The 26,871-nt window shown below is 49.2% G+C and overlaps 1 protein-coding gene and 2 long non-coding RNA genes across 6 annotated transcripts in view; 1 reads left to right on the top strand and 2 right to left on the bottom strand.

Annotated features, from left to right (window-relative positions):
• Positions 1–4,208, bottom strand: part of LOC122382523 (cAMP-dependent protein kinase catalytic subunit 1) — a 142,663-nt gene extending 138,455 nt beyond the window's left edge. For 2 of the 4 annotated variants that reach the window (XM_043367969.1, XM_043367965.1), the window contains exon 1: positions 3,956–4,148. The gene's annotated coding sequence lies outside the window, so the exon portion shown is untranslated. Of the gene's footprint in view, positions 1–3,955 lie in introns of all 4 variants that reach the window. The other 2 variants (XM_043367960.1, XM_043367956.1) reach the window with 2 other exon arrangements.
• A 6,160-nt stretch (positions 4,209–10,368) lies between these two features.
• On the bottom strand, positions 10,369–15,772 carry LOC122382525. The gene is made up of 2 exons (XR_006256696.1): positions 15,517–15,772; positions 10,369–12,731 (listed from the first exon to the last, which is right to left on the bottom strand). It is a non-coding gene; the product is annotated as an uncharacterized LOC122382525 (long non-coding RNA).
• Positions 15,773–16,847: 1,075 nt separating this feature from the next.
• LOC122382526 lies at positions 16,848–17,750 on the top strand. The gene is made up of 2 exons (XR_006256697.1): positions 16,848–17,134; positions 17,379–17,750. It is a non-coding gene; the product is annotated as an uncharacterized LOC122382526 (long non-coding RNA).
• The last annotated feature ends 9,121 nt before the right edge of the window (positions 17,751–26,871 follow it).

A 26,871-nucleotide genomic window follows, 5' to 3' on the forward strand; every position in this document is an offset into this window, starting at 1 on the left:
GTAGTTGCCGAAGAATGGAGTCATGGACTGAGACTGATCGCCCAAAACGTGTTCTTAGGCTACCAAGACAATATTCGTTGCATACAATATCATTTAGAGGTCAAGGTCAAGGTCAGGTCAGGTCAGGTCAGGTCACCAAAAAACAAAATATAGAAAAGGGCATGTGCGACACATGTTTTATGGGTCATTTTACTCATAGAATTCAATAGGCACACTCAATAAGTGATATGGACCACCTCTGGATGAATTTCAGGTCGAGGTCAGGTCAAGGTCAGGTCAAGTGAGGTCAAATTTTGAAGTTGGTTGTTAAGGCCTAAAAAGGTGTCTATCTGATGCAGTTTTTCACGGCGAATCGAATGGTGCTATTTTTGTTTCCGTACGAGGTCTAGAACTTCCAAAAAAGTCATTTTTCAAAAATTTTGTGTGTCGTGACGTCATAAAATTTTGAATAACTCCCACATTTTTGAACCGATTCTTCTAAAATTTGGTATGTAGGTGCACATAGACCACTTCTCTGACATATATTCCGATTTTTTCGATAGACTCAAAATTTTGGATTTTATAATGATTTTCCCAAAAAAATCAGTTTTTTGAAAAAATTTAGGCCAAAATCCAAAATTTTCAAAAAACCGAGATAGCCATTTGATAGACAAAGTAAAATTACGTATAACCTTTTTTTGTTACGTCTTGATTCCTTTAAAAATGAAGATGTTACCGGCGTTTGAACTTTTGCCGTTTTTGAGGCGAAAATGGCGAACATGACGTCACTAAAACGTCAATTTCTCAAAAATTTTCCGACGGATTTCGCTCAAATTTTCAGGGAACGTGTCAAATTGATGTAAGAAAAGCTACTGAAAGTTTGGCGGCGCTGCGCGCCGCCGTTTTTGAGATATCGCAAAAATTCTCGAGGGGGGGTAAAATTTACCCCCCCCCCCAGCCCCGCGCGGGTTAATATAGTTACGTAGTTTAAATGCAATTCGAGGATATCCTTACGGCTACGGAAGCAATAGCCGTTAACGAAAGACAACAATAGCCACGTGTCCATCCATGTGGATCGCCTGGATATGTTGTAGGTATCCATAAGTCTAAATTTGTTTCCCCGAACTTGTGCCGCTATTGTTGGCAGCGTGTGCCGTCGTTTCTGGTCCTTGGGACCGGCCCAGGGGACTCCGGTCGGGCCGCCGACCACGAATAGCCGTCACAGGGTCGGTAAACAGGTGCACGTGCACTGGACACGTGCACACGGGTCGTCATCAAACATGTATGCGCAGCGATGTTGATGGGCCCAGGGACCACGGCCGACCAAAGGTGGGCATCCAGTCGATACAATCAATAGAGCGTCGTGTTTATTTACGTGATATGTGTATTGTTGCCCAGACACTGGCGAAAATAGGGGCTCGGCTGATCGATGGTTCCTGGGCCGGAGAGACCGTCAGTCTCGGGCCGTATCGAGACCGTTAGAAACCCACGCGGTGACATGAAGGGCCCTCTCGGAGATGGACGACTGGAGCTGCACAGACGAATCAAACGCGAATTTCACACGCCGGAATGGCTTCAACGTACATCACTGGATCGCTTAAGGGACCATCAATATTAAATATCACCGTAATTTCGGACGCTATCGCTATCATCGGTTCTGCGTCCGAAAGCATCAGTCACCCCCAGCACTTCCACATTCCAGGGAAGCGCCTATTTCCAGAGGATTCAGAGGCCTTCGGCGCCATCGATTCGTCTGTAAATTATAGAGGTGATGCGTATCTTTCATGGAACGCTATGAATGTTCCGTGTCATTGTAGAGCTTCAGAAACTTATGGCACACTTGGATATTCAAAACCTTTAACATAAGGCCTGCGTTTCTTTTTTTGCAATGCATCATCTTTCGTCATTCCTCTTTGAGAATCCGTCGTTATTTCATTGACATTAAGCTCACGCTCAAGTGGCCATTTTCCATTCCCTGCATAACTCAAAGAGTCACAAGTAATGCAAATGACTGCTAAAAGTTCACAGATCTGCGCTATATGTACATATATCGGCTACTACGCGTCGTTTTTTAGGAAGGTGAGAGCCTGGCTGTGCAACACCGGCAGTTCAGCGCACCCAATGAATCTTTCATCAGCGAAACTTTACAATGCCCGCCGGTACTGTGCAAAAAAAAAAAAAAACTGTCAACCGCAGAAACAGACAGTAGTTCACAAATACTCCTAGAGGGCTTAGCTCGACAAAAAAAGGAAGAAAAAACACCACCAGGCGAGCAGCCGCAACCATGGATTCTTTTGCTTGAAGTCGTGGACAGAACTCTGTGATCCGAAGACGGGACGCAGGAGGCCAATACACCAGAGACGTCCATCCTACACACCTTGACGGTTTGTTGTCCCTTCAGCCGCTGACCTGCCGCTGACCTGCCGCCCATCCGTGCAGCGTTTTACGGCGAGAACGACGGCCGGTGCAGCCGATCAGCTCTGCACAGTGCACACTGCACAGTTCACACTGCACAGGGCGCCCGGGCCGGGATCAAAGCCAGAGCCGCCGATAAACCCGGCAGACAGCCGCCTCTATCGCGCCGTGTTTTGGTTTACGGCTTGCATTCGGCGGCGCTGATAAAATAAGCGGTCGCTTCAATGCATATCGCGCGCCTCAGTGCGGCGCGTGACCGACGCCCGGTGCCGGTTCGCGCCCGCCACCCCGGCAATCATTGCACAATGGTGTACATTAGGCGCGGATGTGCACCGTGCACATGCTACGAGACGGGGGAATGCACTGGTTCCTAGTCAGCTCCGGGCGATCAACCCACAATAAAGCCGGTGCTGCGGTAGACGGCACCATTAGGTAATAAATCGGGCCGATTCTGGAGCACCCTTCACGTCTGACCCCGCGGGGTTAGTGCAGCTGATGTGAGCGTGGGTGCATTAAGCTGACGGTGACGGCCGCACAAGGTGCCACGTAAATTCATGGTGTCTTCAAACAGAAATGGCAATTAGCCAGCCTTATTTAGGCTTCCGCGGGGAGCGATTAGGCTAAAATGCAGCAGCCGAGAAAATCTAGGTTAATTCGCTCACACCATTAATTCTTTTTGCATAGTTTAGACAGTAGCTAGGGTTGTAAAATCTACTTTTAATCGTAAATGAATCGATACTAGGCAACAGAAGATCGTCTTCAATAACAAAAAAGAAAAAAAAAAACTTCTTAAGGCATTTAAAACTTCAATGAACATTATCACATAATTCCGGCTGCTTTATTTCCAGTTAATTATCCAGTTATTTCAGTCAAGCTATCACTGGAAACATAACAAATAAAATTCTTGAGTTCCGCATCCAGGAATTTTATCGTGACAAAAGACATAGAATTTGGTTGACATTCATCTTCCAGTAGTTAAAGTGGCATGCATATTGCCATAGATAACATGAATCATGTCATCTATGATATTGCATATTGCATAGGTGTGCCGTGTTTGCATACGTACCACTTCTCAGAAAGACTACTCAGCTAAAATTATAAGCCCAATAAATAAAATAAAACATTGAAGTCAGTATGTCATAGACCTCCGTAGTCCCTATATGTACAGAAGCATAGACCTCTACATACCGTGGAGCATTTGTAGAGAGTGGCGGTATGTAGAGGTCTATGACAGAAGTCTTTGCATATTGCATAAAGGGCAACTATCAGGAGAGTATCCAGCTAAATGTCGGTTGGTAGAGCTCTGACCATCTCTCCCAAGCACTGTGACAGTTCTAAGCCGCCGGACCACCACGCCGCGCCTGCATGGAATGCCGACCGCTCTTTCCCGTAAGGCGGACTGGACGCCAGACCGCCCTGTGTTTCCAAACGATGACCGGATATCCATGTACGGCACCATCCGACACAGCCGCTCATATCACAATTCAGGTCACGGGCCGACGCCGGCGCCGGGGCGGGGGCGGGGGCGGGGGCGGGGGCGGGGGCGGGGGCGGCCACTCACCGGCGCTGGGCGGCGGCTCCGGAGCGGCAGCGACAGGATATCAGCGGCAGCGATCTCACTTTGGCCAGCTCGAGGGACGCGTACCGTGCGCGACTGGCCGCCGGCCGCCGACGGTCGTCGGTGGCGACGGCTCACCTGGGCCGGCGACTGCGCACCGGGCCCTCCACCGACCGACCGGGCGAGCGACCGGGCGAGTATGCGAGCGGCGAGCGACGGCCGGCCGACTGCCCTGCAGGACCGGCGGGCGCGCTTTGATGTAGCGTCCTGCATGGCCGTCAATCACGGCTTCGGCCACCGCGCACCGGTGCAGAAGCGCATCACTAGACGAACAGCATCGGCGGCGGGGGCAAGCGGTCATATATGACCGTCCAAAACGTGAGGCGAACAAGCCGTGATCATGGCCGGTCAGGCTCTGAACTGCCCCTGCGGCATCTGTTTTCCATCGACGGTCAGCACGCAGGATAGTGCGTCTAAGACGCAGCACAGAAGCAAACGCAGGGCGTGACCCAGCCGCCAGCCCGCCACTGAGTTGCCTCTGGTTTTTAAAGGCCTCGTCACCACGCGGGGGCGGAAGATGAAGCCATCATCGAGGCGCGGCGCAGCGGAAACGGTGCCGAGTGGCGCCCGTGATTGGGACGTGGGCGACCTAAAGCTGTCATGGCGGAAGAGAGGAGGATTTGGGGCGGTGGTCCGCCGGTGTTGGGGCGATGGGAGGGCGGCGGAGCGACGGGACTTTTGGAGAGCGGTACGTCGCTGGTGGATGGTAAAATAGAGCAAGAACGGCGAACAGCGCTGGTGATGAGGTAACTGCACAATGACGGCAGTAACTACCTACAATTTGGTGTTATTTCTGTGCGGGAAGTACTTCTGTGTGAAATTACCACAGACAGGCTAAATCCATGGAAAGTTAGGAGTAAGAAGCCTTGAAGAGTACAGGAAGAAATTTCTTGTGATCAAGGTAAATGACTTTGGGATCTGGTCGCACAAAGAAGTGCTTACCTTCTGTCTCATATACCATTAGATAGCAATAATGATGACACTAATGTGCTATTTAATCCGAGGAGTGACGCAAGACCAGCCCGTTAGGCAGAGTAGGGCAGGGGCGTGTAGGGAAACGTTAGAAGGAATTCCCTGTAGTTGCACCATCTGAATATGCGCAATTTTATACCGCATATGAAACCTCCTGCGCTGAGTCGCGATCGGCATAGGGCCGTGATGACGCGAATGTGCTATCCAATACCGCGTGCCGGTGCCTGACTAAATAAGATGCCTATCCATGCCTGACCTGACCGTCCCTTAGACCGACTAGCAGGAGAGTATATGGGCACTCTAAAAATCGCGAGCAGTGCTGGCAGCCTGCAGATGGACCCGACTGTTAATGGCTCCAGTCAAGATCAAATGATCTGTGATGTAAACAGTTTACGCTATAAATTATCGAGTGATCTAGAAAACGTAATCGTTTACAATGTCTAATTAACTTTAAAGGCCGCGCCACGTCAAAAAGCGAAACCGATTCATGTTGATTGCTGCTACAGGCATAGTAGAACTTAATGCAGTAGGACTATTGAAAAAAACAGCTGTTGGATGCGGTACGAATTCTCTTCAAGTTAGACCGGAAAGGTTAGGCAAACTTCACTCGTAACGCATAACGACACACTTCAAACTCGCTAAAAAACTTGACTCGTTATAAAACCGTATAACAAAGCCGTGTTACAAATCGGTGTAAAGTTTAGGACAACTAACACAAGCGATCGTCAACCTCTCAGGTTGCAGCTCAGCCGACCGCCTGACAAGAATGACGTCAGAGGACCGGCAGCGGACCGCCTGACGATGATGACGTCAGAGGATCGGCAGCGGATGATGACGTCAGAGGATCGGCAGCGGACCATCTGACGATGGTGACGTCACAGGATCGGCAGCGGACCGTCCACGAGCTCGCCGTGCGGACAGTGATGTCAGTGACAGCGCACCATACGCGCAGCCGCCAATCGCTGGATGGAACAGTACCTATAGTATACGCGCAAGTCGCAACAAAGGAGCGAGCAGCAGGTGCCGCCTAATGAGCAATCTAGAGCCGGCCAACTTCGTTAGGCGCTGCAGAAATGTCGCTGCTTGGAGACGCCCTGTCATACACTGCTAACAGCGCGACAACAGCAGTTTGTATTTCAATGTCCTAGCTTCAAAATGGACTCGCAGCGAGTCCATTTGGTGGCTAAATATTCACGCATTGCAGACTGCAGGCACTGCGATGCACCTAGGCATTCCATTGAAATACACATACCATTTGTGTGCAATTGGAATGCCATACAGTTTGCATTTTTGCATTTTAATACGCTTTCGTTTACTCCAATACGCATTTATGGCATGTGGGAGATATCAGATATTTGGGATACGAAAATGATTTGAAATTGTAATGGCCAGCCTTTTGAGTACCTAGTGGAATGAAGTCTTCAACAAGTATGCGGGCTATCCAGCAGAAGTCATCTATCAGAAGTTATATTACATAAGGGGTAGGTCGGTGGAACACCACCAGATAAGATGTTAACTTAAAAGTGAGAACAGCATGGGCAGCTGAACATCGAATCCGTTATCCCGCAGTCGTGTGTCAATGAAGAAAGGCGGAAAGAATGAGTAGGTACAGAAATAGGACCATCGAGTGGTCATGATCAGGTGGGAAAGCGAGCAGCGACCGGTTACCGTCTCTAAGTACATGGATCATACCGCACGAGGGGCCACGTGGCTAAGCGGATGAAGGAAGTGGCGGGCCGGTTTGCGGCCCGGCTGTGTAGCAGTAACGACTTTGGCTAGTAGCTCGTCGAGAGGACAAAGTATTCAGCTGACACGAATACATGAGCGGCGCAGTGCATACGCGGGACCCGTGCCCCAGGGCTTATACATGCATTCAGATACGGAGGCTGACAGGTAAAGTTCGAGCGGCTCAATTCCCAAAGGTCGCGACGTCGCGCGGCGAGGCGGACATGGGTACTGTCTGACCGGGAAAAGTTTGACGTGCAGCGCGGCAACCTTTAGCGGCGGTGATCTGGGTCGACCGAGCGGCTATTTTGGGGAGTCCCAGACGAACGGACAGACGCCCGAGAGAGGAGGGAGGGACGGAGAGGGGAGAGAGGACCAGCAGGGACAGATCTATGGGAGATGATACCAGTGGGGAGCAAGGTGCCGGGGTCCGCGGCTAGGCAGAGACTGCATGTACAGTTACAGAGAGTTCGTCAGAAGGGTTGGCTGATGAGTGGTGCGGGCATTTAGCAAGATGAAGTTTCGGCTTTCTGCATTGCATCTTCTCATTTAATACAAAAAGATTGGTCTTGTAACGTAAATCACCAGCATGTCACTGTCAAAGGATATGTGGTTTGGTACAAGGGAGCGTTGAGTCAATTTGGGAAATATCCATATAAAATACCTACAACCCACTAAAAGGGTGTTTTTTTCAGCTCAGCAACTTCACTTCCTCACCCCTTACGAACCAAACATGGAACAGAAGCGGCCCTCCACTTCCAAATAGTCTGCACCCATCACGGAACGGCGGCCTTCTCTCCGTTTCCTCATTTTCATGAACTAGCGCCGAGGCCTCCCCTCCAGTCTCCGCGGCCCTCAGCTCCCATCCCGCCCTGTTCCACGTGCAGCTCCCCATCCGCCGGTTCCCTGAGCACCTTCCCGGCGGCTGTACGGCGCCGTGCACGGGTATCGGTGCAGAGCGATCAATATCGGCTATTTGGGCGGCGTAAAACCTGCTCCGGAGGGAGGCTGGCAGACGGCAACTGAGACTGGCCGCCGCCGCCGCCCTAACCCGGCCGCGAGGTCGGGGGCAGTCGGGTGGTCACGCCGAGTGTGCGGGCTGCGAGCTGTGGCCTCCCAGGAGGAGATAAGATATACTCGTACAGGGTCGTACAGTTGTTCGTACAGTTAAAGTTCAGCAGAATTGGAGGGATTGATAGAGGAGTTTATTGAGGCAGCTGACGGAGAGTGACGCGACGAAATATAGCCTGGGCAGCAGAAATAAAAAACATGAAAACGGTTTTTAAGGTGAAAAACTAACTAAAAACATGAAGAGCAGTCTGAAGCCATGTTGCATGGTCTGAACTACTTCAGCGAGTAATATATTACTGAGGCGTAGCGTGGTAAGTTCCAAGCTCAGGTAATTATTCCCATGACAAGCGGCTGAGCTAAGCCGATCGGAAAAGAATCGGCGCTGGATCACTACGACTGTCAGCGATTGCCAGTGCCTAGTAGGTACCCGCGGGGCACTGTAACTGCCGGTCATCGCTGGGCTAAGCTCGGGGCACTGCTTCTGCTGGCGATTACCGTATATGCACTAAGCCCACGGGGACCTCGATTGCATTAGCCAATCCCTGCGCTGAGCTTGGGGCCTCCCACGCAGCCCTTTCCGCTGGATCCACAGTACCAGGATGGCCTTTATCTTCGGACTAAGGTGCGTCGTCAGTCCGAGCAGAGTGCGACTATACGAGCACAATGGTCCCGAATGGCCGCTGGTGAGACGCCGGGACGCACGGGAGTGGATGAGAACCGACGGGGGTTTACAGTGCTCTATGTAGACTCGGCCGAGTAAGCGCTGAGCCGTGCTCAGTAGATAGGAGGGGTAAGATGTGAGTTGGAAGCGCACCTGACTTGCTGGTTTATTTTCGTCAAGGCGCATCTCAGTGGAATGAGCTTGGAGATAGCTTTGGTCCAGAGCTCCCAAGAAAATATTCCACACATACTCGATCTAGCGTCAGAATAACTAACATGAAGTTTAAAAATGTAATATCATTATGACCGTAATGTGTTCAAAGGATTCCTTCACCACTCCCAAATGGGTGCTTGCACTCAACGTGCATCGAACTTGTAATTCAATGTCGGACACGTTGATGCATGCATCTCAATGGCACAAGGCACATACTCGCTTTGAACATGCATGAAAGCGTGCGTTATGTACTGTTTGGAATGTGGCCCTAAGGCGGTGCATATTGATTCAGTTCAGGCCCGACGCTATTGCACAGCAACATAACATTCAGCTGTAAATTCATTTCACAGTAAAACTCTTATTGATAGTAATACCCGTGCGGGTATAAGGCGGTAATGGTAGTGTCCAATGCGTTGGTTTTACGAGTCCATTTACTGAATAAGTTATTAGCACACATGGTGCATAAATCATGCCGCCACATAAATCTGCACTATCATGATAATATATTTGGTACGCCACGGCCCGACATAATGGGTGCCGCCGGCGGGCTGCCCGGCTCAAATCTGTCCACGGAGCGGGGAGTTGATTCGCTGAGACGGCCGCGGAGCCGCCGCCCGACAGCTCAATCCTGGGTAAATCACAGGGAGAGGGGCGCGCCGCTCCGGCCGGCCACACCTATTATCTGGTGCGACGTTCGGGGCGGGTGTGGGAATCAATACGGTCAGGTTCACCGGTGGGTATTGATCGTACTGATCGCCAACCGGTCCGGCTTCGGCGACACCTCGACATCCTGACGACGTCCTCGACGTCCGGACGACGTCCGGACGACGCCCGAGGTCCGGAGACAGGCTGGACGAAAGGCAGGGAGGAGGTGGTAGGTACTGCCCGCCTAAATCAGTCCCGCAATCATTCATCGGTACAGTCGTGTACAGGTTGATGGTCCCCTACTCTTTATCCACCGGGTTCCTATGGCTCAGCATTGGCAGCAGCCGCCTGGTACCGGTAGGCTGTGCCGCATGACTGGAGAGTGAAGCGGCACAGTCTACCCACGCCGTTTGACATCGGCTCGGGTCGCCGGGTGGAGCGCTTTGTAGACCAGCTGTCACAGGGAGGCACCGGTTCTGACGTCACACGAAAATATCAGTCGGCTGGTTGTGGCACTGCCCCCTGCCGGCGGGACTGTGCTGCCACCTAGCTAAGCCTAGTCAGCCTAGGACGGGACGGTTTTATTTGTTCTCGTCTAGTGGTGCAGCTTGCGACGACACTCGGTCGACATAGCTGTGCTGCAACATACCCCAGGTTCGGAGTCTCTCGGACGGCCAATCCTGTTCTATAACCACAGCTAAATCCCCGCTGACCTTAACCAGGATTGGCCGGACGACGTTGAATCTTCGTAGTTCGAGAGACACCGAACCCGGGGATAGTCTATCGAAGCCTTGGCGGCTGAAGAAAGGCTAGACATATCTCACTTGATTTTGGCGTGGCCAGCCTCACTTCTGTAGTTTTGCTTCACAGAATTCTGCGTCCTATTGAGTTCCCGGTTACGTAGTACACGACCACGCTCAGGAACTCGATGTTTCTTAGATACATCACGTAATGACAAACTTTTGGCAGCATTTACATTGGTTGCCTGCATATTTTGGTGAGGAAAAATCGCTATCGCAGTAGTACAGTCAAGACATACCACAAAGGATCAGAGCTAAAGCAGCATTACTAACCAAAAGTGTATTGCATTGATCACCAGCATGTTCGTAAAATAAAATACATCAGGAATAAAGATGACAACCAAGCCGCATGGACACTTATAACAAACATGAACGATAAAGTGGCAACACAAATGAAAGAGAGAAGATGAATCTGCCCTTCGCAATCGTCAACTTAAAATAAAACTTCAAATATACAACAGACCTCTGTGCATTAAAAGAACACGAATGTACTCGCTTTGTCGTCGACACATAATGGGAACATCCTGGCGGCCCAGCCAAACAGCGCGCCCGCCTTCGAGTAGGAAATAGCAGCGGCCGCAGAAGTGGCCAACAGATAACTACCACATTGTTCGTCACGCCACCTGCACTGAAACGTAACAGCTATTTAATCGTGAAATGTAGCTATCCATCCAAAAATGCTGCACTACACCAGCACCACCGCACAGTTAGCAGATAGGTACGGAACGCAGGTCCTGGTCTCTGTCTCTTCCGCGAGTAGGGTCTCCGGACCGGTCACCAGCGCCACCATCTCCGCGCGGTAGCTAAAGCACAGCTCTCCGGCCGGGGCCCGCAGTTCCTCGGCCTCTTCGTCCAGCCTTGTCCTTGTTTTGACGTGAGTGAATGTGCAAATGTTTTGAATGATTAGATTAGCAGCCGCGGATACGGATTCTGAGCAGTAATCGCCACGCACTTTGTATGCGGATCGCTCTTAACCCTCGCCCGCACATGGGGGGGGTGGTTGCCACCCCCCCCAGGCAGTCTTTCTGCTCTGCACTCAACATTTTTAAAGCTAGAAAGCTGATTTTTCGTATAGCTGCTCGTCTATCCTTTCTTGATGTCCACTGAAAATTTCAAGTTTCTGTGGTTTTTGGTTTCGGAGATATGACCTTGTTTTTCAGGTCATGTCATGACCCAAATGGCCAATTCTCAACATCTTGCGTTTGCCATGGGTCTTGTGAGCTTTTGACACCCTGATTTCGGCCTTTTTTGCCAGTCTTACCTCCCACCTATCATGGAACATGTTGTTCGACGATGTACAGGGGTCAAGGTCAGGGTCAAGGTCAACCTAGGTCATCTAAGATAATTGCGTTTTAGGCAAGCTGAATTTACTTTTTGTGAATTTTTTTGACTGCATTTTTGGTAAAAGCTTCTCAGATCATGATTTCATGTGATATGGACCCAAAAACGATCGGTGCACACATCAGTATACACACAGACACACACAGACATACAAACACATATAATTGACCTTGACCTAACTTGACCTGAAATGACCTCAGCAGCAAAATTCTGGTCGGATAGTGTGACAAAGAGGTTCTAGCTGGCTTGGCACCAGAAAACAGCATCGTCATCGGTATTTGATAAGCAGCGCACTTGATATCCAACGGTGACCCAAAACAGCAACATTTTTTAGTTTGACCTGACCTGGAAGGTCAATGACTGACCTGAGAAGGTAAAACTGGGTATCATTGGATTCGTCTTTTCCCAAAGAATCTTTTTGGTCTTTACTGCTAAGCTCTATCTCCAACAGGAACGAAATGGCGCGGGGGGGGTGGCAACCACCCCCCCCATGTGCGTTCTAGGATGGGAAAATGGCATGTGCGGGCGAGGGTTAAATGTAAATACAAATACAAATACAGCCAGACCAGCACGGCTCCCGCCCAGCACCTGAAGACTCCGCCCTCCGCAGATCCGTCCGTCCAAAGCCGGACAGCACACAGGGGCAGGAACGCGAGGTGCAGCGTAGCCACGATTTCCCTTTCCGCCGCCGTGGCCTCAGCCCGGATCGGGCACACGTCCAACCGGAAGGTGACGCCAGCCGTCTGTTGACACGGTGGGATTCTCGCGCTCGCCCAGGCCTGGCGGCCTCGCAATCTCCAGCCTCGTACCGAAGACAGGCGCGCCGGTGCCGAGGCCTTGGCGGTCGCGCGCAGGGGGTCCCCTTATGGCAGAGCCAGCGCCCTCCCCAGCAGCCTGGCAGCCAGCGTCCAGCTCCTCCATCGGAGAAAGTCGGGCTTCCGCCATTAGTGCGTGGCACGGTGTTGAGCGCGGACACAGGTGATGATGCGGCCGCCTCTCGCAGTCCTCGCTCCAGAAGATTCACGTGCGAGGGAGCGGCCGCCGGCAGCCACGCGACGGCAGCGTGTTCGAGCGCCCCTCGGACGTAACCGATTGGCCACCGTACTAAGGGCACCCTCGTCCAGGCCCCAGCTATTCAACCAGGTCGACGGCGCCGTAGCCGTCACTCGAGCCACGCCACAGAGCTCACGCCTCAAAGCGGTTGGCTCTCCGGTCCTCGGCATCCGGCATCCGCAGTGATTTGGCGTAGCCAGGACAGGTGAGATGCCGGCCTCAGTCATAACCGGAAAGCCTGTAAAAAAAACAATATGTGATTGACAAATGGAAATATATTATAAGCATAGAGTTGAGAAATCATGACGCACACTGCATTGTGACAGTAGATACTTTAGTGCGATTGGCAGAGGAGGGACTTATTGTAAGAAAACAATGAGCAATTGAGGCATTGACTTGGTTCTGTAGGTAGCTACCCAGTGTCCTTAAATTGATTTTTAGGAGAGTGTGATTGAAGCCGCAAGGACGTCAGTATTTCAAAAGGACGTCGATATCGGTGCGGAGCCTTAGCCACTGAAGATCCCTTAAATCTCTTAAAATTAGCGATTTTCACTAGCAATTTTGACTAATAGCATCTGAAGGCACCTCAAAGGATCATATATAAACACAAAGTAATGCCAGTTTACCCCTAGTACAATATAAATTTCAATCATTCACCACAAACACCAAAACAACACTTTGAAGATGTCTAGTTCTTGTCCATGATCGTACACAAGTCAATAACAAATATGCTTCAACAAAAATCAGCCCAAGAGCCAGCGGCTATCACTAAATATTGACGTCATAAGAGGGATATTATATCGAGCAAGAGGAGTGACGTAAAAAAGCAGACGTCCAAACAAAGAGGTGGAAAACAGTTAGGAATATTAATTTCCATAGCTTCCTGTTATGAAATTCAATTAAGAAAACTCCAAGGTAGACGCTGAATTTTTCTTGGCTGGAAAAAATGTGAAATCATTGTGCACTTTTTCAGTTTTGTACCGACGTCGATTTAATGGGAATGACAAGGTCAATCGACGTCCTCAACATTACGTGTATTTTTAAGCCAAGGACGACATACTTTAATTAAAACTGTTGAAATTCGGTAACTTTATTTTAATTCAAATAAATAAACACAAACTTTTTCCCCAACCACTATCAACATATGCAAAATTAACTACTTTTGAAGGGTAGGTTCAAGGGGCAGCGCTACCCCGTTACTGTGACCTTCTGAGGGGAAAACATAATTAAATATGTTACAGTGATTTGATACAAAAGGTATGTTGTGTGCTTATAGATAAATGTCGAAGTAATATATTCGCATGATTCATTTTTATCTATACACTGCACAGTTACTAAAACTGAAAAGTGGAAAACGACGTCCTCAGATCCCTCTATTCCAACGTCTTTTCTCCTTCATATGGCAGCTATTACCTTCACATGATAAAGGGAAAAAAACTATACATATCTGACGCACAGAAAACGAAAATAAAACCGCGTTGTTTACTGTTGGGCAGTTGGCCAGCGGTCTATGGCCTTGCCAGCGGTGTAGGAAACGGGAGTTGAGTATAAGAGTGGGTTTGTGAGGCCTTGGGATATATTTATTATCATTTTGCATAGCTGTGTTTTTAGGCCACAGAGGTGATATTTCTTTTTGTTAGTTTGCTTTTAGTGTTTCGATATACCTGTCGACTTTTATCTGTCAGGGACGTCGTTTGGCTTTCCGGGACGTCGCAAAGAGAATCTGTTCGGGTGTGGGTTTCCACCCAAATTCACGAAAATCAGGACACTGTAGCTACCTACCCTTCACATATGAATGTGGATGATTTGTACCATTAAGAAAAACCATAGGCGTAGGAGCGGAGGGGGGCATGCCCCCACTTTTCAGCTATGCTAATTTTTAAAGTAAAATATTTATTTTTCATTTAAATTCAAAACTAAGAGCAAGAAATGGTTCGGCAAGGTGAGATGAGCACGAAACTGCAAAGAATTTGTTCATAGGAGTATTAGGGTTCCCACAAAGTGACATTGAAGTTCTCTGCCCCCCCCCCCCCCCTCAAACTTTACGTGAGGTTCCTGCGCCCATGGAAAAAAACACATTGCATTATATGCATCAACACTTAACCCTTGCACGAGGGCCACAAAGCCCACTATAAAGCCCACAAGACACCATCTGAAATCAAAGCATGACAAATGATAGCATGTAGGCACCTGACGGCTGACCTACTACATATAACCTACTGAACAAAACATACCACATATATCAATATGTATGTGCAGATAAAGAATTTTTTTTTTTTTATAAATTTAGTCCGAATGGTTGAATGGGTGGATTTGAGGAGTCAGAGCCCGCACTAAGCATAGCTTGTTGTGCTGACCCTGACCCCACCACCCGATCGCGCAATTCCAGTTGTATGGCAGAATTTTGTCCGAACGTTTAACGTGCCCTCACGACTGGACACGGTCCCCTCCGCTCACTCACGTTACCTGGCTTCTGTGCGGCCCCTGCCACAGACACGCACGCCATTACACGTAGGAGCTAAATGTGGCCGCCCGCACCGGGGCTTGAACCGGGCTCTCACCACCGGCTTAGCGTCGAATTCCGGCGCTTTTATCCACTCGGCCACGGAGAGGACAAAAAGAAGAATGCTAGGTTGATACCAAGGCTGTTTAGTAGGTTGTAGGTATGCTGAAAGGATGAAAGACAGGTACCTATTTGTTCAAAAAAATATCTGATCTACAGTTCATATGAACATGCAACATGGGGTTAGGTAAGGTTTGATTTTTGTTTTGTACCAGACTGGAAATAATACACGTTATGCCTAATATGTCCGGCATAGTGGCGGGATTGCGCCGAAAATTTCAGCGCATGTCCGGCGTAGGTAACTTTGCATGCGCCGAATTCGGCGCATGGCGGCGGACGCCATAGCCTTGATATAGCCTTGATCGATAGATGTGCACATGTGCTTTATATAAAAAGGGCTTAATTTTCGCACTAATTTTTGGCGCAAATTACACAGAAATTTCAGTGTCTGGGTACCCACCTTCCTGTCAAGCTGATACTTGACACATCATCCTGCTATCTGAGGCGGCCCAGGAACCAGCTCAAGCAATTACAATGAAAGTCAACAGTCGTGCGGGAATTACACCACTCCCCATTAAAATCTGATATCAAGTAATTAGTTAATGACGATAATCCCGCCGCCACAAATCTAACGAAACACATTGACCTTTGATATTGATATTGATTGATATTCTGAAAAGAAATATCCATAATGATTTATAGTGAACGTGTTCTTACGCAGTTGTGGCATAAGCTGCGCATACGAAAAACACCCGCTAGACCAATTGGTGGCGAATAAACCTGTTGATGAAGAAATACTTGTCTCCCATTGGTCTGTGAACACAATCTGCAGGAAACGCAGCTAAAACTACAGTAAAATTTTGCAGCAAAATCTGCAGAAAGTAAGAAAAATGCAATTTAAACATATTTAGCCAATGAGTCTGACGGATCTGTTGATATATTCCGATAGATATTGAGCACGATCAGTCATTTTGAAAGAATTACGGTCCGACTCTCTTTATTTTTAAAGCAACGACGCATAAAAGAATTAGTGAAAAATTGACAAAAATATTTTCTTGGAAGAAAAAGTGGGACTTGCGTTAAATTAAAAATCAAAATTAATACACGGATCGAGACCTCGCTTTCAAAAGTATTTATCAGTACATTTTCGCATCGAATCTCTCTAAATCATGAACAAACTTGGGCAAAAACAGCAAGATTGCCTGTTTTGTCAATTCACGCATTTTCATATTTGGGGGCAATTTTAAAGTTGATGACCAATGTTTTCAAAGTCAACATTTCCACAGGAAAAAATACAGCTATTTTTCTTCCAAATTCATCCATTTGTAGAGTCCGACTCTCTCTTGTTTTCTCGCAGTTTTCGTTGTGCTCTGAGAGAAACGATCATGTGTATCATAAGCGTTTGGTTCACTTCAAGATGACAGAATTTGCACTTGCATTTTCTGCCGTGTGGAAGACCAGAGGGAGTCAGCTAATTTATGACAGAATGTGCTTAAAAAATGACTGGTGAATAATATCTTTTGTCAGTGTCTGACAAATATTTATAATTTAAATCACGCTCTTCAGCTGTCAAGTGAGTTCCAAATAGCTTAAATTGTCAGCTGTTTATCGTCCTAGGTCAGCTCAAGGTCACAGACGTCAGCTGAAGAAAGTGGTGACCATTGACCCTGTGTTGAGCGGACAAACCGGTGTTACCTAGTATTCTATGTACCGTGAGCTGTCACATCAGACCAGCGCGGGGGGGCATATTTACGTCTGGACAACGAGTTGCGGGGAAAAGTGCTGATTTTGTCGCAGTTTTAGGAGTCGGTGATTAGGCTGGTTTTTTGGGTTACTTTTTCGCTCCGATTCCTGTATTTCATAGTGTTTGGCTTTTGAATATTTTAGTTCTTTCAGAGAAATATTACTTGCCTTACAGATTTTGTAAAAATGTTTCAATTTTTATAAGCCGAACGTTAGAGTCCTAAAACAATACATCAGTACTACTATTATTGTAAACAAACAAACGGAGCACCACTTGGCTCTGTTCCAAGGCCTTTTTCGAGTTCATCTGGAGGTTTTCGTACTCGTGTACTCGTGTACGTTTTGTTGGATGTCTTAAATCTCTTGTGATTGACTTATAGCATATTAAAGAAGCATGTTGACTGAAAACAATCCCAAGTATCCAGGAGGAGGCTAAGAGAGGTCCTGATCGTCCTGAGCAAGATCAAGTTGAAGTTATGAAATGTTGGTTGATAAACGCAGGTTGATCTGGCTCACTTATCAGCAATAAAAGTAAAATTAAAAGAGCTTATTGGCTAAAAACAAGCCATATTATTGCAGGAGATCAATACTGAAGAGTACGCCGAGCAGTATCAAGCCAGAAAATGTTTGCTGATGATGATTGCATATTGTCTATTGATGTATTGGGATGAATAATTAATTATAACTTATAACAGCAAGATTATAACTATGAAGCGCTGACTATGAAGTGAAAAAATCTAGAATGAGCGAACTCAGGCAGCTTTACTTTGCTATGCAGATGGTAATGTGCATTACTCAAGTGTCTGGCAAATGAAACTTTGCATTTCTTGAAAAAGGATTTCAGTAAAATTGTGAATGTGACAAGCCATGCAACGATATGATCATATAATACGTGTTAATAGTCATTCGTGACAATGATCTTTGGTCCAATATACAATAGCAAAGCTCTCAGCGCTTCTTTCTGTGGATGGCCAGAAGTGTGACTCAGGATTTAGAAGTATTAGTCTTCTTCACAGGGATGTTATAAAATGTACTGGAGGGTTATCTTCCAGCAAGGAACTTTATTTTGAGTTGGTATGAGATGTAGGCACAAGAACTTAGGTGCTTAGTGCCTATAGTTAGTAGTTGTGTAGGTTTAGTTTGGTCAGGTTAGATTAGGTTATGCTAGTTTTTAGTTAATTTGCCAGGTGTCCATAAAAAATGTGACCAGGGCGGTGTTTCACGGGATGCTGCTACCACGCTGCTATCCAATTGCACGAACTGACGTCACACTTGTGGTAGTGTTGGAGCAATGGGCCTGTTGATGTTTCCATGGAAACCCAATTTGACACGTGTATAAGCAGCGTGCTGCTATCACTGGTGAAACAGGGCCCTGACTAACCTAACCTAACCTCAATCATCACACATATTTGCAATCTACTCATAGCAGAAGCACCCAGTTATATGATAGATACTCACCATGACTCAATCTTACCTGCTAACAACTTAAAAACAGCTCGCGTCAAGCCGTTGCCAAGTTAGCTCACCTTTGCCAAGCCGCATCCATGGAAACAGCCAAATGAGGAACTGGCTCATTGGGTGGCTGGTGTCAGTCTGTGCATTGAAAGTGTTTCTTCTCTGAAGCTGCTCTGCACTGCTGTATTGCCATGTTAGATGCTCAGAAAATGTGGGAAATGATAATTGAGATACTTTAGTGCTTTGTTCATGCTCCAGACATCAACAAGTACAAATTCTGCAGGGTACACCTATGAGCTAGGTGAGTATTTTATGTGAATGTGATGTTTGACTGTAGTAAATACACAAACAAACACAGGGTCACAGTTATATTCAATCTCCACATAAACACAACAAAAACGCCCAAAGCCTCACTCCGCGAGCACACCACAAATAACGCAAGCCTTTGCAGGCACCAAAATGCTTTGATTTACAGGATAGGTATACTTTTTATATCCTTTATCCTCTGGGATCTTGCTGCCAAGTTGAAGTAAGATGACTGAACTTCAGTATTTATCAACCTTTTCTTCTTATAGCCACTGCTATACGAGAATGACTAAATGCTTGGTTTGATTGATTAACTGCCTTGAAAATTTAATGATCGATCTTCAATTCTCAATGAAGGCACAAATAAAATAGTTTCCTCTCCTCTTGGAATACACAAAACAAAATATTTAATAACTTCTTAGTGGATGGACGAGAGCCTGATGCATGTTCGCTTCATATTTTGTAACAAAAGCGCAAAAACTGCAATATAACAGCACTATATGTTTCTGGACAAAATGCAGCGGCAGTAAAACCTTCCCTGATGGCATTCATTCTTAGCCAAATGTAATGACAAAAATATTTTGTAGTAACTATTAAATTCCGGCTAAAAACAGTGCACGGTTTGAAAAAGAATCATTCCAATGACGGTCCATTCTTGCGGTCCAGAAATCGCCACTATTTCCGGCCTCTCCAACGCAACTCGTTGTCCAGACGTAAATATGCCGCGGGGGGAGGGGCTCGTCTCGGTGGTTGGCGTGGGCTGGGGAGTGGTGTGGGGCGTGTTGGTGGACCATGGGGACTGGGCGGGTTGTGTGGTCACTTGCTGCATTGCACATTTTGCGTCGCTTAACAATTGCATTCCTGTTTTTGCTAAGCACAATGCACGGAAGACCCAGCGAATATAATTTACTTGTGCATTGTGCAAAGCGTGATTTGGCACGGTATCGAGGCAACCATAGGTCTTGTGCCACATATATGCATGATATTTAGGCAATACGCTTATGAAAATGGTAGATTGATCGGATTGATCCTGGAGTCAATTCGTATGCTAAATGTCGACATGTAATAAATGAACGAATGAATGAATCAATCAATCAATCGACAATCGACATGTAGATATAAAACCGTATAAATGGCTCGCAACCAATAAAATCAAACCAGATCCTAACTCGGAAAAGTAGCCGGAGCCCCGATGAGGCTCGAACCGGGACTCCACGTTGAAAGTTTTACCAATGATCCATCATCATTCCACCAAGCTAGAGCGACCGGCAACCGAAACCACATAAACATTCATTGACTTTGCTGCCGACCTCCCGGCCCCGCCGCCCGCCCGGCCAGACTTTGCCCCGGCCGTGGCCACCATCCGGTATAGCTCAGCGTAGGAGTGCTAGACTGTGAAACTGACCGGTAGTGAGAGGCCCGGTTCGGGACCCTTCGCGTGCTGGATGTTTATTTCTGTGTCCGAGGCTATGCGATTAGTCCACTTTTCAGAAAGATTATTTGGTGACAGGTCTGTTTTCTTTCTTTGCTGCAATTCATGAGGAGACCGTATGGACCCTTACCTGTCCTTCCGCACCCCACTTGGGAGTTGGGAGATGGGTGTTTGAGCCCCCCTGGGTTTTATGAATATCTCTAAAGCGAATTTTTGGAGGGTGGATTACGATCGGTTCTATGCGACAAGTGACCACACACACCCAGCCCCAGGTCCGCTCACTCCGTCCCCACATCACCCCCGCCCCACACCACACTCCAGCCCGCCTCATCCACCGAGCCGAGCTCTGACCTTTACCCCCCCCCCTCCCCCCAGCCGGTGTAACGCAGCGTCCGGTCAAATCGCTCTACCAGGCGACCCGAGCCGGTGTCATACAGTGTGGGTAGGCTGTGCCGCTTCACTCTCGGGTCATGCGGCACAGCCTACCGGTACCAGGCGGCTGCTGCCAATGCTGAGCCATAGGAACCCGGTGGATAAAGAGTAGGGGACCATCAACCTGTACACGACTGTACCACCACCACCCGATCCAACAGAACCAGCACCTGACCAGTCACACGTCTTGTAAGCTAAATCTCCCGATTTCAAGAGTCATGTGAGCAAACTTGACTGAATTGACCGTGACTCATAGCCTTTATGCAGCAGGTTAATAAGCTGGAGCGAATCCATTCTTCCTTATTAAAACTCTGACAACCTCCGATTAATTAATTAGCAACTTCTTGGATCACACCTCAACTGCCACTTATTCTGTACTCAGTACCACTCGGGCCAATTTACATAGGCTGCCTCAGGATCCCTTCCTGGTCGAGGCTAATCATTGTTCCGCTCCTGATAACATTGTTTCCTGGCGTTCGTTATGCCCCATTTTAGTGTTCTTAGCCAGCCCATGGCTGCACTTAAATTCATGGTTTCTGAATTAACCTATCTTAATTCATTTCCATTATCCGGTGTAGGTTAGACAAGACAGCAACGCAGTTTATCACTCCTCCTCGTCGGAATCATCCCTCCATGCCCGTCTGTTTCCCGCCAACACATCGCCCTCGTCTCGTCTCGTCTCGTCTCGTCTTGTCTCATCTCGTCTCGGCTCGGCTCCTCTCGTCTCGGCTCGGATCGTCTCGGCTCGTCTCGTCTCCTCTCGTCTCGTCCTCGTCCTCGTCTCGTTCATCCTGCGGCCGGAGGCGACCCGCCCTCCACATGGAGAGGCCCCTCCCTTCCAGGACTGTGTTCCGCTTTCCTCCAAGATGTGTCCCTGTCTCCAGTCTCCTCCCGGAGACACCCCTTCTCCTCCCGGAGGTGTTCCACTCTCCTCCCAATGCAGGTGGCGCCCCCTCTCCCCTCGGAGGAGTGCCGCTGTCGGCCCTGAAGTGACCCGCTCTCCTCCGGAGGTGTCCCCCTCTCCTCCCAATGGTGGCGCCCCCTCTCCTCCCGGAAGAGTCCCGCTTGTTTGTTTGTTTTGTTGGGTTAGGCCCTTTCGGTCGACAAGACCATTGCAGAGCCGGAAGGATGATAGGAATTAGGGGGAGACATTGGTCTGGGCAGGCACCCTAGTGAGTCGCCGGGGCTGAGCCCGTCCAGAGGACAGGCCACCCAGCCCCAAGGCACTCACTGCACCCGGCTACGGGGTGCGCTCCCTCGGGAGCAGCGGTGCCGCTCCAAGGGAGCAGCCCGCATGAGATAAAGTTGCCTGTCCAGCCCGGAGGGGGGTTGCGGCGTGGAGGAGAAGGATTTCAGTATCCTGAGGATAGAAGCACGGAACGGTGAGAGTCCCGCTGTCTGCCCTGAAGTGACCCGCTCTCCTCCGGAGGTGTCCCGCTCTCCTCCGGAGGTGTCCCCTTCTCGCGCCCGCTCTCTACCGTCCCGGAGGTGACGGCGGCGGCACCTCGCCGACGTCTCGTCCGTTCACTGGTACGACGGGGGCGCCGATGCCGCTAATACACCGCCCGCCGTCTGCGCTTCCGATCAATACCGGAGGTGAGACGGTGGCGGGCCGCGCGACACCTGCCGCGCCATCGCCACCTGTCGGCAGATTCGGAACTTCTACTGTGGCTCGCCGTCGGACGGTGTCGCCACAGAACGGGTGCAGGGCTGAGGTCGGCTCAGAGGTGACGTGCCACCTGCCACCTGGTGTGAGGAGCCGGAACTGAGATAAATCTTAGCCGACAACAGAGCGCACAAAGTGGCCACGATTGTGCAGCTCAATTGTCATCGGTAGCAGCCGTCGAGAAGATGAAAGAACGTGGTAGTCAGTCCGGTGTTACGGGAGGGGCGCAGGGCTGAGGGGGCGGATCCTGCCCCCTACCTTGGGTACCCTGAGTCCTGACCCACATGACCAGCATGCGTACGTAGGTGTGGCAGGTAAGCTATTTGTGAGGTCCTTCTTGCAAAATATGTCAGCATACGCCCATCTGATGAGACTGATGGGCCTGGGGCATGCCGATAAGCACACTTGACACTTTCAAGAAGAGGAGTATTACATGTCATTGAGAGGATAGATAAATGAAGCAATGGTAGTGCGGGTGAAGCATCATGATTGTGAGATTCGAGAGGGTATTTTCCTGACAAAAGACTGGCTGTTCTAGACTGTTTATGTTCAACTATCGAATAGAACGAGCAACTGCAAATAGTCAAAACGATACACATTTATAAAGTTAAGAATGTTAACAGAATTAAAAATGACCTTCATATTATTAGCCAGTTTGCATAAACTTTTAACTTGCTTGAAACAAAAACGAACTAGTTATAAACGTTGTAATGGGTTTAGCAAGCTGCTTGCAGTTATGAAACTAAAACGTATTACGCACAGATATAGCCTAGGTGGGTCAAAATTGTGATAACTAAGTAAGACAAATGACACGTTGATGTTGATGCCTTCATTCATTGCCATTGATACAACTGCTCATCAAGATAGGCACATGCAGTTACTCCCCCCCCCCCCAAAGTCCAGCGATTGGTACCTAAAGATTTAATTAACCCTCGCATGTGTGCGGCGTTTGCCAGCTTCTAATGTGTAGGGGGGGGGGTCGGTTGGACCCCCCCCCCTTGCCGTTTGGCCCCTGATCGAGCTAGAGCTTCGCGAAAAAAACGAGCGTGTTGCCCGTGACGAGAGGAAGCCGATGATACCCAATTTTAAGGTCCTAGGTCATTGGTTGACCTGCCAGGTCAGGTCAATGACCCAAAGTCGGGAAAATCGGGACCTGTTAGAAAGTCGTAAAGTGTGGCTGCTAAGGGGTTTTTCGGGGTGTTGATCACGAATATCGTGTTAGTTTTGATCACAGATGATGTCTTGAAGCATTTAGACCAGGTCGGGTCAGGTCAGGTCAGGTCAACCAGTAGGCGTCGTGACGGGTATTCGTAGTACGTGTCAACCGCCTCTGACAGCTTCGTAACATGTTACGAAGTCACCAAAACTACTTCGTAAATGTTCAAATGGTTGCTAAATTCGAATTCAGCTCCAAAAACTAGCCTAGAAACATGTAAAACTCGAAAAAGTGAACCGAGGTCACCCGAGGTCACCAAAGGTCAATGACCTGACCTGACCTTCAGGTGACCTTGACACACACGGGAGTAACATCAAATCACATGTTTGAACGTTTGAAACCACGAAAAGCTTGCAAACACGCGGCTAGTGCGAGCCGACATACGCGAAATCGCGATTCCGGCCAAACATGGTCTCGGAAAAGAGGTCACAGGTCAAAGGTCATTTGGGTCAGGGTCATGAAATTTTCAGGGTAGGTGTAAAATTGATCAATGCGAGGGTACTCAAAGTTTCGTCGCGATCGGCCGCTTTCTACGCGAGTTATTCGCGAAAAACCATGGGGGGGTCCATCCGACCCCCCCCCCCCCTACACATGCGAGGGTTAAGAATAGTGGTTCGCTTCAACCTTGGTGATATCTTAATAATTCCACCGTTAGTAAAAGGGTAGGTGGCCACCGGTCACACTTTCTCACAGACCCTGAGCCGCCCTGGGGCCACCAGGCAGCATTACATCGAGCGCCAATCACCACCTGACGACCCTACCCCCGCCCGAGGCGCCGCAGTCTTCGGGGAAACGGTAACGCGATTTGGGCCGGCCAGCGGCGCGCTTCGTCCCCCCGGGAAGTCGCACGTCTGATGTCCGGACCGGTAGCATCGCCGCTGTCATGTCGCGGATGTATTGTCCGCAGCCGTGCACGGGGACTCCCGGGATTATCGATGGTGATCTGGGACAGGCGTCGGGCATTGGATCGGCGCTGGGGTGGGCACACACGCCTGAGCAGGCCGATCGGCAGGTGTGATCTATATGTTCGGTTTCATTTATCAATTATCTCGGAATAGTGGTGCAAATATTAGACAGTTCGCACAGTCATTAATCACTGGGAAAATCTGGTCCTGTCACTTGCCAGCACTACGCAATAACAAACGATGGCCGTCAACTGCGATTTTATCAAAACCTTACCTGTATTTTTATACGTGAGATTTTAATAGCAGCTCCAAAATGTGCCATACACATCACTGCATTATGACCAGGTCCGGTGCCCGCCCAGCTGACCTGCTCCTCGGCAGCGGCGGTGGTGTCCGATACCCGGGTCATCGGTCAATTAGTGGCACGATGCATGCTCCCCATTTGAGGCAAGACACTCCATAATTCAGTGACACGGAGGTCACGAGGCCGGGCGGGCGGCGCGGGCCGGGCCATTAGTGCCAGACCGACCATGAGGTGATCGGCGACCGTACGAACATAGCCCGCAGAGTGAGGACTGTGTGAGCCAGGGGCACGTGGGTGTGGATGCCACACTGGACAGACCAGGGGCTTTGGGCGGCTATCAAGTCTTAGTGAGAGCCGAGAGGGATGAAAGAGAGGGGACTCGTGGACGAGTGGACTGTGGAGCGTTAGAAGAGTGGGAGTTGTGAGTGAGCAGTGAGCAATCGGGGCGGCTCTAAAAACGGGTTTGCTGCCGCGTACGTCGGCTCTGCTTCCGCGTTTCTGGGGTATTTTCAAGCGGCGGAGCAGCCGCCGAGGGAAGCAAGAGCCGATTAGGGCTTCTCATACCGTTCGCTCCTCTGATCTGTTACACAGAGTTGGCTGTTGTTGGCCGTCTGCACCCAAATCGTGTTATCGTTCACATCATGATCGATAACAAGACGGGCCGACGACGAGTGTCTCGATGGTGTTAAGGACTGAAGGTTGTAGTGAGGGGCCGGGGGGTGGGGTCATTTTTCGCAGCCTGTCACTCAATCCCCACTCATCACACCGTCCGTCGCCTCTGAGCGCGCGTCTCGGACTGTTCGACCACGTGGTGTTTGCTTCTTCCCCGGGCCTGTCCCCCCACCCCTCCCTCCCTCTGTTTACTGCGCGTGCCTTATCTCGGGTCAGCCTCCTCCCCTCTGCCTCGGGTCGTGTTTCCCCTCTCCTCTTCCACAGACACACGTCTCTACCGTCTTCGCGCCCCCCCCCCCCTGCCCCTCCCCTCCTTCCTCGTGCCTGCTGCCGGCCGCTCACTGACCTTCGAGCCCCTAATCGACAATAGGTGGGCCCTATTACTGATTAGGGCTTCTCATACCGTTCGCTCCTCTGATCTGTTACACAGAGTTGGCTGTTGTTGGCCGTCTGCACCCAAATCGTGTTATCGTTCACATCATGATCGATAACAAGACGCCAAACACGCCAACGGAGCAGAATGTACAATACAAAAGCGGGCAGATATATGGGCAATCGTCATACACCCGTCGTTTCTCACCTGACGGAGGACACTCACTGCTAGCCCGCCTCGCTCCGGCCGGCGCTGGCTCGAATCCAATCCATGACACCTGCAACTAGACATGTGAGCCACAGACACCCCTCCCCCGCCGGCTGGCCCATGGCCGCGCAGTCCCCCCCCCCCCCCGTCCGTCCCGCCCCGTCTCGGCTGGCCCATCGCTTTACAGCACTGAGAAAACAGTTTCTCCATATTCGGTCTCGGAGACCAGTTTTCGGGCTAATGTCCCCTATTCAAAACAGACGACACATTTTGAGAATACTCTCTGAGCAACGCCATTGATCGCAGAAACAGATTTTGGCAGTACTGCATTATCGATGTCAAGCTCTAAAATCATATCATATCCATATCCATATCAGATCCACATCATATCCATCATATTCATCATATCAGATCCATATCATATCCATCATATCTTATATGGATAGGTCATCATATCCATATCAGATCTTCCCCAGATCATCGTAGGAGACCTGTGAACAGTCGATTGTGTAATAATATACCTTACCAAAGACATCATCGCAGACCTTTCTCAGGTCATCATGATTCATGTGAGACCTTGTGGAGGTCGTCAGTCGTCATGTCATGCCTCAGTCCAGGTCAGCGGATCATATTGAACTCTGATCATGTGTCAGACTTGGTCTAGGGTGTTTTGTCACACTGAAACGAAGAACCGTTTAGACTCCGAATGTCGGTCGTGATAGTCATAGGTATAACGATTTTACCCCAGTACATCATGTGGGATCGATGCCAGGCCATCTTATTGGACCTTTGCCCAGGTGATTGTATAATAATAATGCTTTACCATAGTCATCATCGCAGATCTTTTCTTGGTCATCATATCAGACCTTAATGAAGGTCGTCATCAGACAATAGCCTTGGTTATTGACCGTAGTTACCTCAGATCCCGTAATGGAACTTGTCCAGGAATTGTAGCACAAGTCAACAAAGTCATCTAATCAGAACTATTCACAGGGCACGGTGCGAGACCTTTGTGGTGGTCGTAATATAAGACAATATCTCAGATCAGTGTGTCGGATCAACCCAGGTCAGAATATAATACCGCGTTCTGGATATTGTGTAATA

This window comes from Amphibalanus amphitrite, unplaced genomic scaffold, assembly GCF_019059575.1.
Source record: "Amphibalanus amphitrite isolate SeventyFive unplaced genomic scaffold, NRLGWU_Aamphi_draft 000141F_arrow, whole genome shotgun sequence".
Lineage (NCBI taxonomy): Eukaryota > Metazoa > Arthropoda > Thecostraca > Balanomorpha > Balanidae > Amphibalanus > Amphibalanus amphitrite.